Source organism: Erinaceus europaeus, chromosome 21, assembly GCF_950295315.1.
Source record: "Erinaceus europaeus chromosome 21, mEriEur2.1, whole genome shotgun sequence".
NCBI classification, from domain to species: Eukaryota; Metazoa; Chordata; class Mammalia; order Eulipotyphla; family Erinaceidae; genus Erinaceus; species Erinaceus europaeus.
The window spans coordinates 28,392,576-28,404,719 of record NC_080182.1 but is presented as its reverse complement, the minus strand read 5'-3'; the positions used below and the strand labels follow the sequence as shown (position 1 = coordinate 28,404,719).

Here is a 12,144-nt window from a genome sequence, read left to right as displayed (position 1 = left end):
CAGTCACGAGAAGAGAAACTCGCAGAGCCGCTGGCCGTTGGTCCTGGGCTCCCAGGCTCAGGGAACTGTGAGAAATGCTTGTCTGGGTTCTCTCTTTCTCCCCTCCCTTCCTCTTTTCCTTCCTTTTTTCCTTCCTTCCTTCCTGTCTTTTTCTACTTCTTCTTCCTCCTCCTCTTCCTTCTCTTCCTCCTCCTCTTCCTCCTCCTCCTCCTCTTCATCTCTTCCTTCTTTTTCTTCTCCTCCTTCTTCTTCTTCTTCTTCATCATCATCATCTTCTTCTTTTTAAATTGAATTAACATTGGTTTACAATATTGTGTGATTTTAGGAGTATAGTCACATACTTCTAAGATTACATCAGGTCCAGAGAGTAATTCAGCCCATGCCTGAGGACTCAGAGACCGCAGGTTCAAACCTCCATCCAACCTCCTGCTTCAGCTAAGTCTCTCCCACACACTTCATTCTGTCTCTCACAATCAAAATACATTTTAAAGGACTCTATCAGTTACTTGTATATGCATAGGGGTACACACTGAGGCTATCTGCCACAGCTTTTCTTATTCTTTTATAAGATTTTATTTATTTATTAATGAGAAAGGTAGGAGGTGTGTGTTTGTGTGTGTGTGTGTGTGTGTGTGTGTTAGGGAGAACCAGATATCACTCTGGTACATATATTGCCAGGGATTGAACTTGGGGCCTCCTGCTTGAGAGTCCAATGCCTTATCCACTGCACCACTTCCCAGACCACCCTCCCACAGCATCTTTATTCGTCATCTGTCCTGGGCACTTAGGTATTGTTCATAACTTGGCTGTAAGGCATGGGGCTTCAGAAAGTCTTTTGAACTGACATTTTCATGCCCTGCAGATAAATGTCTTATTCACTGTGTTGCAGGATTGTAGGGAACCTCAGAACCACCCTTCACAGGAGAGGCACAAGTGTTCCTTGAGAAACAAATTTCTGGGGGGCTGGGTGGTGGCACACCTGGTTAAGCACACATGTTTCAATGTACAAGGACCCAGGTTCGAGTCCCTGGTCCCCACCTGAAAGGGGAAAGCTGTAGAAGTGGTGAAGCATGACTGCAGGTGTCTCTCTGTCTCTCTCCCTCTCTGTCTCCCCATTTCCTCTTGATTTCTGGCTGTCTCTATCCAATAAATAAAGATTTTTTAAAAAATTTAAAAAGCTTTAAAAAAGAAGAAAGAAAATGAAGCAAAAGTTTGCAGGAGTGGAGTGTTGGAATCGTTTTTACATGAGACTTCAGCAGCAAATAAATAAATAAATAAATTAGTCAAGAGATAGTATGAGAAAGATGGAATTATTAGTCCCTGTAGTCAGGGAGATCAACTTGACCAACATGATTTTCTGAATTCTTGTTGCTAGTATGTACAAGTACAGGTAGACTGTAGAGGTGAACCCCTGAAAATGTGTTCTTAATTTTTGTGGGGTTTTTTTTGTATTATCTTTATTTATTGGATAGAGACAGCCAGAAATAGAAAGAGAAAGGGAAGGTAGAAAAGGAGAGAGACAGAGAGACACCTGCAGCCCTGCTTCACCACTCGTGAAGCTTTACTCCTGCAGGTGGAGACCGGGGGTTCGAACCCAGGTCCTTGTGCACTGTAACCTATGCGCTCAACCAGCTGTGCCACCAGCCGGCCCCATGAAAATATGTTTCTTCACCAAAAGGTGGTCGGTAAGCATCTCTTCTATCAGAATTTTCAGGAAGAGCTGGAGGGTGCGGGTCGACCCAGCCGGCCGTGGTGAACGGGGCAAGGCTCACCTCGTGCGCGCTGTGAGGCTCCCTGGATGTCTCCGAGCTCACTCTTCCGTCCTGTCACGAGTCATCCAGATATCTGGGTGTCAATCTTCCTCCTCATGAATGAACTTTCTGTTTTCACTCACCTTGAATGAGGAGAAGATCAGATAATGCTCCTGTCTGTAACAGCACTTGGCTTCCCCGCTCCCTCCCTCATTGTTCTAGCTGGCAGGGCCATGCCAAGGAAAGCAAGCATCTCTTCCCCCGTGGCAGAGTGAACGCCAGCCATCCCCAGGTCCCCGGCGCTGGCCGAAAGCAGGAGAAAGTTCAAAATGAGCACTGCCCTTCTGAGGAGGAGCAGCACGGAGGGTGTCTTTCTGTAAGACAGATGGCAATCCAGTCGGTGAGAAGAGATGAAATGCTGACCCACACCAGCTCTTATGAGGGTGCTGGGTAGTTGGTGTGGCTTCAGAAGGCTCACCTCTCACTCTCTTAACTTTTAAATTTTATTAAACATTTTATTTACTTGTTATTGTTTAGAGACAGAGAAATTGAGAGAAGAGAGACACCTGCAGCCCTGCTCCACTGCTCGTGAAGATATCCCACTGCAGGTGGGAATTGGGGGCTTGAACCCGGGTCCTTGTGCACTGTAATGTGAACTCTCAACCAGGTGCACCACCACCTGGCCCCAAGAGAGGAGGGGATCTTTGTGATCTAGTAGAGATTCTGGCTCTTCTCCCTCCCTCCCTCCCTCCCTCTTCCCCCCTCTCTCCTTCCCCTATGTCCATCCCCCTTCTTGCCTTTTGCTTATCACTTGAGATGGTGACTCACTCTTGCTCACGGGCAGTGGCTGCTGGCTACTCCACTCTGGTTTTAGACTCAAGGCACACGGCAACCTCTCCAGCGGGATGGAACTCTTACTAGGGAGCGTGTGGTGGCAGGTCCTAGAGACCATAAACCAATATCTTATTTATAAAAAATTATTAAAAAAAACTCCTTTCATCTCCTCAGAGGTTTGTTTTTGTTTTCTTTCAAATGCACTTTTACAAGAACGAAATACCAGAGCCTGCCCAAAAGTCAAAACCTTACTCAGCCTCTATTTCAGCTGTTTTCTATCCCTTGGATTCCACAGTTTTTCCAAGATCTAAGGAAAACTCTGTTTGAGGCTGGGAGTGGGAGAAAGATCCTTCTCCTGAGAGCCCTGTAAGCTCATCTGCTGACAGCCTGGCTGGGGATGGAGCCTGCAGGTAGTTGATGAATCAATATGGCCTTTGAGAAAGCGAGGCATAAGTAGAAGGCAGACCACTCTGTTTCGAAATGTCTGGTGCTAGAACGTTGGTGTTTGTTTTGTATTTTTGAAATTACTCCCACAATGGGGAGGAAAAAAAATCCTTACTAAGATCTTGAGTCTGTAAGGTGCTGTTGCATGTTATTTACAAAGAGATCAGCACAGAGAACACTTCCATTTTGCTGAGTGGAGCAGGGCAGCTGAGACCAAGGTACAGCAGGAAGGAATGTCGGTGTGTTTGGTGGGTCAGATATTACGAAGAATAAGGAAAAACAGGCTGCTTGTTTGCTTCGTGGACATGTTAAAAAGCAAAATAATCACACAAGTAACGCTGTAAAAGGAAGCTTGAGACCTTCCAGGCTGACCCTTTTATATTTAAAGATAGAAAAATCACATGAATTGGGGAGACAGCGCAGGGTTTCTTTCTGCAAAAGACGCTCTTGCCTGAAGCTCCAGGGTCCCAGGTTCAATCCCTCGCACCACCACCAGTCAGAGCTGAGGAAGGTTCTGGTCTCTCTCTCTTTCTGTGTGTTTTTGTCTATGTATGTATCTCTCTATCTTTGAAGTAAAATAAATAAAATATTTTTTAAAGAAAGAAAATTGCATAAGGAGACGGATGAGGTGGCTCACTAGTAGAACAACCGTGGTAAGACCTCGGGCTCAATCTCTGGGGTCACATGAAATCTGCAGGGTCCAAACTTCATAGGAAGTTCTTCTCCTTCTGCTGCTTCTCCTTCTCCTTCTCCTTCTTCTTTTCCTCCCCTCCCTCTCCTTCTCCTCCGTTTCCTTCTCTTTCTCCTCCTTCTCCTCCTCCTCTCCCCTCCTCGTTTTCCTCCTTCTTCATTTTTCGTCTCCTCCTTCTTTTCTTCCTCCTCTTCTTTTCCTTCTCCTCCTCCTCCTCCTTTTCCCTTTTCTTCTTTTTTCCTCCTCCTCTCCTCCTTCTCCTCCTCCTCTTTCTTTTTTCTCTCATAGAAAGGCAACATTAAAAACTGAGCTATGGAGGGCGGGTGGTTACGCACACATGGCATGAACAGCAAGGACCAGTGCGAGGATCCCGGTTTGAGCCCCTGGCTCCCCACTTGCAGGGTGTGTGGGGGGTCACTTCACAGGCGGTGAAGCAGGTCTGCGGGTGTCTATCTTTCTCTCCCCCTCTCTGTCTTCCCCTCCTCTTTCAATTTGTCTCTGTCCTATCCAACAACAACAACAGCAATGACAACAATAACAATAATAAGAACAACAAGGGCAACAAGGACAACAAAAATGGGGGGGGGGGAACTGAGCTAGGGATGTGGACCCAATATGAAAGCCTGACTTTCAATCCTGACTGCATTAAAAGGTAGAAAAGAGGGTGGAGGTAGATATAATGGTTCTGCAAAGAGACTCTCATGCCTGAGGCTCTGAAGTCCCAGGTTTAATCGTCCTGCACCACCATAAACCAGAGCTGAGCAGTGCTCTGGTGTTTCTATGTTTTTCTCTCTCTGCATCTTTCTCAAAAATAAAAAAATAAACAAATTAAATACTTTTTAATAAAAGCTAGAAAAGAGGATAGGAAGGGAGTAAGGAAGGAAGGAGGGAAGGAAAGAAGGAAGGGAAGAAGGAAAAACTGCATACAAGATAGGCAGAGCAACTTGCCTACAATTTCAGAGAATTCAGACCTATTCTGGTGTCCAGGGAAGCACAGCTAACAGAGCACAGGGCTTGTGGGTCTCAGCCCAGTTCTGTTCCTGGTGCCACGTACACCCAGTGGTCCCCCCACCCCACCCCTGCTGCCGTGTGAAACTCCATCTCATCTAATTTAAATAATAGAAATGAGTCTGAAAGAAAAAAGGCACACGTGGGCTTACTACCTGAGTTTCCTGAACCAGATGTAGTCATCTGCCCATAGTACGTCTTCCCCACAGTGCTTTTGAAAGCACACGGATAAGTTGTTTATAGACAGTATTTCAGGGCAGTTGGCAATTTATGAGGGTGATATGAGAAGGTAAGATGAGTGTGTCTGAGACAAAGAGAAGTCAAGGAGCAAGTGGAAAGGAGGAAGAGACTCTCTCTCCTTCCCTCCCTCTCTCCTTCTCTCTCTTCTACCAGGGCTATTCTGTGGCTCGGTGCCTGCACAACCCCACCACTCCTGGTCACCACTTTTTTTTTCTTTCCGTTATGATAGAGGGTGAGAGAGAGAAAGAGATCACAGTGTGAAACAATGTAGCACTGCTCCGTCTGTCACAAAGTCCCAACCTGGGGATGGAGACTTGGGGCTTGAACCCGGGCCATCGCACACGGCAACCTGTGCGCTCTGCCGGCTATACTGGTACTTCCCAGCCCTTCTTTCTGTTGTTGTTTGGCTAAGTTCTCCCTCCTCTCCTAAGATGCAGATGTGGGTCAGTGAGTTGAGAGATTGTTCCCTGGTGGAGCGCTGAGTGTCTCCAGGGTAACGCTGTGGTTAGAGGACTCTCTTAAACTGTTCTCATGGTGGCACAGCCAACCAACAGAATGCACATCACAGTGTCCATGCCCCCAGTCCCCTCCTGCAGAGGGAATTCACGAGAGGTAAAGCAATGCTGAAGTTCTCTCTCCCTCCCTCCCACCCTCTCAATTAAAAAAAAAAAATTTAAATTACCTTTATTTTATTGGATAGAGACAGTCGGAAACTGAGAAGGAAGGGGACATAGAGAGAGGGAAAGAGACAGAGAGACACCTGCTTCACCACTTGCGAAGTTTTCCCCCTGCAGGTGGGGACTTGGGGCTCTAACCCGGGTCCTTGAGCACTGTGACCTGTGCGCTCAACCAGGTGCACCACCACCCAATCCCCTTTCAATCGCTTTCTACCTTTTCAGTTTCCCTCTGCTTCCATCCAAAAAGTAAATAAAAATATTTTTTAAAAAATAAGAAAGAGGGAGTCAGGCGGTAGTGCAGCGGGTTAAGCACACGTGGCGCAAAGCACAAGGACCGGCATAAGGATTTCTGTTCGAGTCCCCGGCTCTCCACCTGCAGGGGAGTCGCTTCACAGGAGGTGAAGCAGGTCTGCAGGTGTTTATCTTTCCCCCTCTCTGTCTTCCCCTCCTCTCTCTATTTCTCTCTGTCCTATCCAACAACAACGACAATAATAACTACAGCAATAAAACAACAAGGGCAACAAAAGGAAATAAATAATTTTTTTTTTATTTTTATTTATTTTATTTTATTTTTTTTATTTATTTATTTTCCCACCACCCAATCTCCATATCCCACCCCCTCCCCCGACAGCTTTCCCATTCTCTATCCCTCTGGGAGCATGGACCCAGGGTCATTGAGGGTTGCAGAAGGTAGAAGGTCTGGCTTCTGTAATTGCTTCCTCGCTGAACATGGGCGTTGACTGGTCGGTCCATACTCCCAGTCTGCTTCTCTCTTTCCCTAGTAGGATGGGTCTCTGGGGAAGCTGAGCTCCAGGACACATTGGTGGTGTCTTCAATCCAGGGAAGTCTGGCCGGCATCCTGATGACACCTGGAACCTGGTGACTGAAAAGAGAGTTAACATACAAAGCCAAACAAATTTTTGAGCAATCATGGACCCAAAGCTTGGAAAAGTGGAAAGGTAGTATTAGGGAGGTACTCACTGCAAACTCTAGTATACTTCTGCTTTCTTACTTTGGTGCCATACTCCAAACTCAGTCAATTTCTGCTTTGCGTTTCTACTTCTTTTTTTTTTTTTACATGCATAACATTTCCCAGATTCCCATTTAGCAATACAACCCCCACTATTTCATTCATCATTTTTCATGGACCTGTATTCTCCCCACCCACCCACCCACCCACCCCAGAGTCTTTTACTTTGGTGTAATAAATATTTTTAAAAAATAAGAAAGAACTAAGGCTGGGAAGACAGTATAGTGATCATACAAAGACTTCCATGTGGAGCACCTGGCTGAGTGCACATGTCACCATGTGCCAGGACCCAGGTTCGAACCCCAGCTCCCCAACTGCAGGGGGTAACTTCACAAGCAGGGAAGCAGACCTGCGGGTGTCTCTCATTCTCTTTCCCTCTCTATCTTCCCCTTCACCTCAATTTATTTCAGTCTTAACTAATAGGAAAGAAGGAGAGAAAGAAGGAAGGGAGGGAGGGAGGGGAGAGAGGAAGAAAAATGGCCACTAGGAGTGGTGGACATGTCATGTAGTCACCAGGCCCCTAATGTTAACCCTGGTGGCTGGCAATGACGAAACCTCAGGGCTGGGTGGTGGCTCACCTGGTTCAGCACACACATTACAACGCACAAGGGCTCAGGTTCGAGCGCCAGGTCCCTACCTGTAGTGGGGGAAGCTTCACAAGCGGTGAAGCAGGGCTGCAGGTGTCTTTCTTTCTCTCAACCTATTTATCACCCCCTTCTCTCTCAACTTCTGTCTGTCTCTATCCAGTAAATAAATAAAGATAACAAAATTTGAAAAAGTAGTAATAATGTCTTTCATGCCCGAGGCTCTGAGTCCCAGGTTTAAAGCCCAGCATCACTACCAGCTAGAGCTGACCAGGGTTTTGGTTCTCTCTCTGTATCTTTCACTCTGTTTCTCTCACTAAATAAACAACCAGAATATCTTTTTTTTTTTTGAGGGAGAAAGAACGAGGCCATGCCTTGTTGGTTGCTGCCTGCTGTGTTCACAAAGTCAGAGACCAGGCTGTTTATTCAAAACCCCTTTAGACCATCACCTGGCCCAGGTTTGGGAAGGCTAGGGTAGAAACCTTTTCTTTTTTCTTTGCTTGATGTGGTAAGCCAGACTCTCAAGTGCATGTATAGGATTTTAAAAATATTTTATTAGTGAGTTGATTTTGATTCCCATGATAACACGCATGCGATTCTCAGAGCAGAGCATCACACTCCTAGCTTTTCCCAGCCAATAGGCGAGCTGGCCTGAGATGGACCACAGCTCGGTGCTGCCCACTGAGCCGTGTGTCCCCAGGCCCGAGATAAGGCAATAAACATGTGGCCTCTGCACCCCAAATATTTGGACCCAGCCTGCGAGGTTCTGGGGACTATCTGTGTGGTTTGGGTTATGGCCTTCTGATGTTTGGTCTACCAGCAGCACATGTCGAGGGGGTGGACTTCATTTTATTTTTGCTTTAAAGACCAGTGACAAGCAAGACAATTTTCTAGTCAACCACATGGGCATTAGCCTCTGAAAAAAGCACATGGATTGTTTTATTTTTGATTTTCCAAGAGAGTAAACAAAACAAAAATCTCTAGAGCCAGCCTATCTTCACCCAGCTGTGCAGAAAAACTAACTACTCCTTCAAGAGTGATACCGTCTGAAATGGCACCACATTTCAAGCAATTTGAATGCCCTGGAAATTCTCCCTAACAACATTCTCATTTACTATCTGCTTGGACAGCTTCTTCTTTTTTTTTTAACATAAAAATTTTGATCTTTGCCTTATTGGAACTGTGAAGAAATCTAAACTGTGAATAGCCCTTTTTATGATACACTGTCATTGTTTGTACTTGCAAAATTGGATTAAGAAATCACTGGTATTCTTACACAGGTCTTTTTGCCAAAGAAAATTCAGCATATTTCTAGCTAGCTTTGAAATCTCCACCAACCAGACTGCGTTGCCGTGCACCACCCACACTCCTCTCTGGCGTCCCCAGGTCCCCAGGGAAGTAAGTCTCGGGTAAACCCCGTGTAACGTGTATAAACTCCTCTCAGGCCGAGCTCACATACACCTGTCAGGCAGGTGAGAGAATCCCAGCTGCATCGCTTTGGGAGGTCTTGCACTTAATTCACGAGAATCAAAGCAGTGTTGTTTCTGTGTCTCCTCTTCTCCATCCCAATATTATAGATGCCCCCTTCTGCCGGATGGCAACACTTCTCTTCATCCTCTCCCTTCTTTCCCTTTTGCCTTCAGGGTGATCACTGGGACTTGCTGCTGGCACTACAAATCCGATGCTTCTGGTGGCCCTTTTTTGTTCACCCCCATTTTTTATTGGACAGGACGGACAGAGAAGGAGAGAGAAAGATCGACACCTGCAGCCTTGCTTCATCACTTGTGATTCCCCCTGCAGGTGGGGAGCTGGTGGCTCAAACCCTGCTCCCGGTGCTTTGTACTATGTGCTATGTGTGTTTAACTGGGTGTGCCTGCTCCTCTCTTGCCCCTTTTTCTTATTTTTTTTTTAACTAGGCATCAAACTCTACTCGGAACATAATCTACTGTTTTACTTTCTTTAGCATGGGCATGTTATAATCACTTCCTTTATCTTAGTACTATCAAAAAAGGAAATATAAATAAATTATCAATAAAATATTAATCATCACAGCATAAATGTAAACTTCTTAACTTATTTCTCACTGTCCACACAAAACACATGCAATTAAACCCAATAACGTCGCAGCACGTATTGCAAGCAGCCTGCTCAAACGGTGACCTAACTCCCCACACCACCATCTCTGAGTTCTGTGTCTCAGTCTCGGCGTTTTCACCTCTCTCTCCTACTTCCCTCCATTTCTTGTGATAGTCCCAGAGGGTTTTCTGGCACTGCTTTTTCTTTATTCTTCAGTGTGGGCACTAGTGACTTGCCACTTTGGGAGCTGAGGGTTCAACATTCTCATACCCACCCCTCTCATCCCTTCCCTTCCCTTCACTTCTTTTCTTCTCTTCAAGATAGTTTTATCCTGTTGGTTATCTTACACTTTTAAGTGTTTTAGATGATTCAGTTTCAAATGTTATGACCCTTTGTCGTTTTATGATCTGTTAAGGAGGAGTCTGCTATTCTTAACATAATAAATAATGGAGTAAGAAATAGTTTATCATGATTTCCAGACAACAGAACATTCAGATACCATCACTGTAATGTATAATGTATATAACATATGGTGAACACACTACATAGATTGTACTTTGTAACATGATACGGACACACTGTGTTATTGTTAGCATGCACTGATAGATACTGTTTGTGAGCAGGTGAAATCATATGGTTACATTCCTGTTCTCCTACTAGTTTATTTCCCCCTAGAGTTAACGGTTTATTTTGTTTTTCACTGGCACTGATTCTTCCCAGGTTCGCAAGTAAGGCTGCACAGCCTGTCACCCTAGTCTAACACGCCAGCTCATGTGGCATCACTGCAGGAGGAGCTGCTCTTGGTGGCCCACTGCAGGCTGACAGTGTCCTGTAGACACCCCCCCCCTTGGGTTCCCTAGATTTCTATCCTCTTTTCAATTGGTTAATAAGGGGAGTGTGACTTGAACAGAGAACCTTACCAGTGTGTCCTGGAACCTCACCTCCCCAGAGCCCTACCCTACTAGGAAAAGATAGAAACAGGCTGCGGGGGTCTGGATCCACCTGCCAATGCCCATGTCCAGTGGAGAAGCAATTACAGAAGCCAGACCTCACACCTTCTGCACCTCATAAAGAATTTGGGTCCATACTCCCAGAGGGGGAGCAATGTTAGGGGAAGATGACCAGAGGGCTCTGAACTGCCAATTCCATCAGGACCAGAGAGAAGAGGGGAAAAAAGGAAGGACACTCAGAAGTAATAAGAGTTATAGGTGTGATTTACAAAGAAAGAGAAGGCAGGACCATAGGGGAAAAGGGGGGGCAAACATATATTAAATATAGACAGATAGTTTTAGAAATAAGTCCATATCTGTGACCTTGGGAGAACCACTGCAGTTTCCTATGGAAGGGATGGGGTCAGAGAACTCTGGTGGTGGGAATGGTGTGGAATTATACCCCTGTTGTCTTATGGTTTTGTAAATGAATATTAAATCATTAATAAAAGAGAAAAGAAAATTTTAAGCAAATATAAAAATAAATAAATATTAAAAGTTTAAAAAATGAGAGTATCTAGGGGCGTCTTAAGGAAAGGTGAGTACAGAACAATTGTTTAAAAACTTTTAACTTGTTGATCACTTTAAGATTGCAAGTAAGGCCATATAATTCCCCCAGAACATGTAACAATATTCACACACACACACACACACACACACACACACACACACACACACACACACACACACACACACACATATTCACACACACACACACACATACACACACTGTGTATAATAACCACAGAATGCTCATTGCAAACTTGGAGTTTTTGTCTCATTCTGATTCAAATTTCTGTTTGCCTTCCCTGTAAGTGGGTAAATTAAGAACATATCTTTAGGGGGTCGGGTGGTAACGCAGTGGGTAAAGCACATGTAGCTCAAAGCTCAAGGACCGGCATAAGGATCCTGGTTCAAGTCCTCGGCTCCCCACCTACAGGGAAGTCACTTCACAGGCAGTGAAGCAGGTCTGCAGGTGTCTGTCTTTCTCTTCCCCTCTATGTCTTTCCCTCCTCTCTCCATTTCTCTCTGTCCTATCCAACAAAGAATGACATCAACACTAACAATAATAACCACAACAAGGCTACAAGAACAAGGGCAACAGAAGGGGGGGAAAATGGCCTCCAGGAGCAGTGGATTCATGGTGCAGGCACTGAGCCCCAGCAATAACCCTCGAGGCAAAAAAAAAAAAAAAGAAAATATCTTTACCATTTGCCTCTGGACTCCCCCACTGAAACATCATCAAAATTACAGAATAGAAAGCTAACACAGCACAGACCAGGAGTCCAAAGGGGCTTGTAGAGAAGACAGCAGGGTTGGACACAATTCTAGAATGATGAGAAGCAGGACCAGTGGTAGCGGACTTGGTAGCATGGTAACAGTTGGAACTGAAGTCTAGCAAAGGCAGAAGAAGACCATGGAGAAAAATTGATTCATTATACAGGGCCTCCAGAAAGTCCAGGATTGGAGGCATGGATGACCTTGAATTGGGGGCCTGGGCGGTCTGGTTGAAAGCTCCTGTCAAGAGTATTATGCTCCCCACACCTGTTCCATGATTCCACTCAAAACATTTTCTTCAATTATGTCTTCTTTGTCACCAGGCTTCTCTCTGGGACTCAGTGTCAGTACTACAAATCCACTGCTCCTGGAGGCCATTTTTCCATTTTATTGGATAGGACAAAGAGAAATTGAGAGAGATGGGGAAGACAGAGAGGGAGAGAGACACTTGCAGACCTGCTTCACCACTTGTGAATCAATTCCCCTGCAGGTGGGGAGCCAGGGGCTAGAACCCGGATCCCTACGCTTAGTACTATGTGCAC

At 45.4% G+C, this 12,144-nt stretch overlaps 1 long non-coding RNA gene across 3 annotated transcripts in view; it reads right to left on the bottom strand.

Annotated features, from left to right (window-relative positions):
- Window positions 1–12,144, bottom strand: part of LOC132535298 (uncharacterized) — an 84,968-nt gene that overhangs the window by 27,874 nt on the left and 44,950 nt on the right. For all 3 annotated transcript variants that reach the window (XR_009547086.1, XR_009547088.1, XR_009547087.1), the window contains exon 2: window positions 1,773–1,894. This is a non-coding gene — a long non-coding RNA (uncharacterized LOC132535298). The remainder of the gene's footprint in view (window positions 1–1,772; window positions 1,895–12,144) is intronic.